The sequence below is a fragment of the Populus nigra genome, chromosome 2, assembly GCF_951802175.1.
Source record: "Populus nigra chromosome 2, ddPopNigr1.1, whole genome shotgun sequence".
Classification (NCBI taxonomy): Eukaryota; Viridiplantae; Streptophyta; class Magnoliopsida; order Malpighiales; family Salicaceae; genus Populus; species Populus nigra.
The window spans coordinates 20,636,495-20,638,994 of record NC_084853.1 but is presented as its reverse complement, the minus strand read 5'-3'; positions in this window follow the sequence as shown (position 1 = coordinate 20,638,994).

Here is a 2,500-nt window from a genome sequence, read left to right as displayed (position 1 = left end):
TGTTGGTCTGGACATCGGGGCAGCGGCAGCCATGCCGACAGGGGGGGAAATCGGCAGCGCAGATTTGTGCAGCTGCAGGTTCGTCGGGGAAATCGGCAGCGCAGATTTTTCGATGAACATGGGCTGGAAGATGGACTGTCCAGGCCAGGCAGGGAAATTCGTCAAGGGGACACGCTGACGAAACAGCGCTGGTTTAGACACGGTGGGTGCAGTGTTGGAATCGGCAGCGCCGACGAAATCGGCAAAGTCGGCAGAATCGGCAGCGGGTGCTGGCGATGAGTCTGGACGATTTATAGTCCAGGGCTTGATGGAAAAGACTGTTGGTCCAGACAATGGGGCAGTGGCAGCGCGGATTTGTGCAGCTGCAGGTTCGTCGGGGAAAATCGGCAGCGCAGATTTTTCGACGAACAGGGGCTGGGCGCTGGACTGGCCGGGCCAGGCAGGAAAATTCGTCAGGGGGCCACGCTGACGAAAACAGGGGCTGCGGAGTGGAAAATCGGCAGCGCAGATTTTTCGACGAACAGGGGCTGGACCGGCCGGGCCAGGCAGGAAAATTCGTCAGGGGGGCACGCTGACGAAAAGAGGGGCTGCCGCGTGGAAAATCGGCAGCGCAGATTTTTCGACGAACATTCGTCAGGGGGGCACGCTGACGAAAAGAGGGGCTGCCGCGTGGAAAATCGGCAGCGCAGATTTTTCGACGAACAGGGGCTGGATGCTGGACCGGCCGGGCCAGGCAGGAAAATTCGTCAGGGGGGCACGCTGACAAAAAGAGGGGCTGCCGCGTGGAAAATCGGCAGCGCAGATTTTTCGACGAACAGGGGCTGGACCGGCCGGGCCAGGCAGGAAAATTCGTCAGGGGGGCACGCTGACGAAAAGAGGGGCTGCCGCGTGGAAAATCGGCAGCGCAGATTTTTCGACGAACATTCGTCAGGGGGGCACGCTGACGAAAAGAGGGGCTGCCGCGTGGAAAATCGGCAGCGCAGATTTTTCGACGAACATTCGTCAGGGGGGCACGCTGAGGAAAACAGGGGCTGCCGCGTGGAAAATCGGCAGCGCAGATTTTTCAACGAACAGGGGCTGGATGCTGGACCGGCCGGGCCAGGCAGGAAAATTCGTCAGGGGGGCACGCTGACGAAAAGAGGGGCTGCCGCGTGGAAAATCGGCAGCGCAGATTTTTCGACGAACAGGGGCTGGACCGGCCGGGCCAGGCAGGAAAATTCGTCAGGGGGGCACGCTGACGAAAAGAGGGGCTGCCGCGTGGAAAATCGGCAGCGCAGATTTTTCGACGAACAGGGGCTGGACGCTGGACTGGGCCAGGCAGGAAAATTCGTCAGGGGGGCACGCTGACGAAAACAGGGGCTGCCGCGTGGAATGGCAGCCTACACGCAGATGCGAATTCGGCAGCGCACGATGGCTTGAGCAGGTCATGGGTTCGACTTGGCGCGATCTGAAACCTGGACGAGGGACTGTCGACGCTGGACGAGCCAGCGCGGTGGCCTGTCGTGCCCCGTTCAGGGGGGGCCTGCCGCGGAGACAGCCCTCGCGGGCTCGACAGCGCAGGCCAGCGTCCCCGACGTCGCTGGCCGCGGCAGGCGAGCTGCCGGGGTTCCCGCATTCCTACAAGAAAACGTCGTGCTTTCCACATGAAACCAATCCAGTAAAATCAGCCATATTTTTATGAGGCTGCCCACTGAATTTGGGGTCATTCCGGGCCGGTTCCTAGTTTTGCGGATTTACTCGATTTCTAATGGTAGGAAAATTAAAACAAATACTTCCCGACCTCGAAAAATTCTGGGAAAATTAATGAAGGTGGATTGGATTTTTGCCAACCTCTGTGCAAAATTTCAGCTCAAAATACCAAGAAATGAATTTTTTAGAGGGGGGGTGACAGCTGGGACCTAGTAGTGTCTCCCCCTGCCAGAGCTGCAATGACACTTATTGCTCTTTAGGGAGCCACCAGGCCGGCGCCCCTCAAAGACCACACGCGCGCGCGCGCCCGCCCGCGCTGGGCGCTGGGGCGCTGGGGCCTGAGGGCCTGGGGCCCTTGGGGGCCCTTGGGCGCTTGGGCGCGCGCGCGCGGCCCCCGCAGCCATGCCGCGCTGCGCGACGCGCGGACAGCCCCTGCTGGCTTGCTCTCTCGCCCGCGGGGGGGCTGCCTTCGGGCCCTGGCCCCCCGCGTTCTGGCCTGCCCCCTGCGTGGGAGAGGCTAGGCGCTGCAGGGGCCAGCCCGACGTCGCTGGCCGCGGCAGGCGACAGCCCGACATCGCTGGCCGCGGCAGGGGCCAGCCCGACGTCGCTGGCCGCGGCAGGCGACAGCCCCTGCTGGCTTGCTCTCTCGCCCGCGGGGGGGCTGCCTTCGGGCCCTGGCCCCCCGCGTTCTGGCCTGCCCCCCGCGTGGGAGAGGCTAGGCGCTGCAGGGGCCAGCCCGACGTCGCTGGCCGCGGCAGGCGACAGCCCCTGCTGGCTTGCTCTCTCGCCCGCGGGGGGGCTGCCTTCGGGC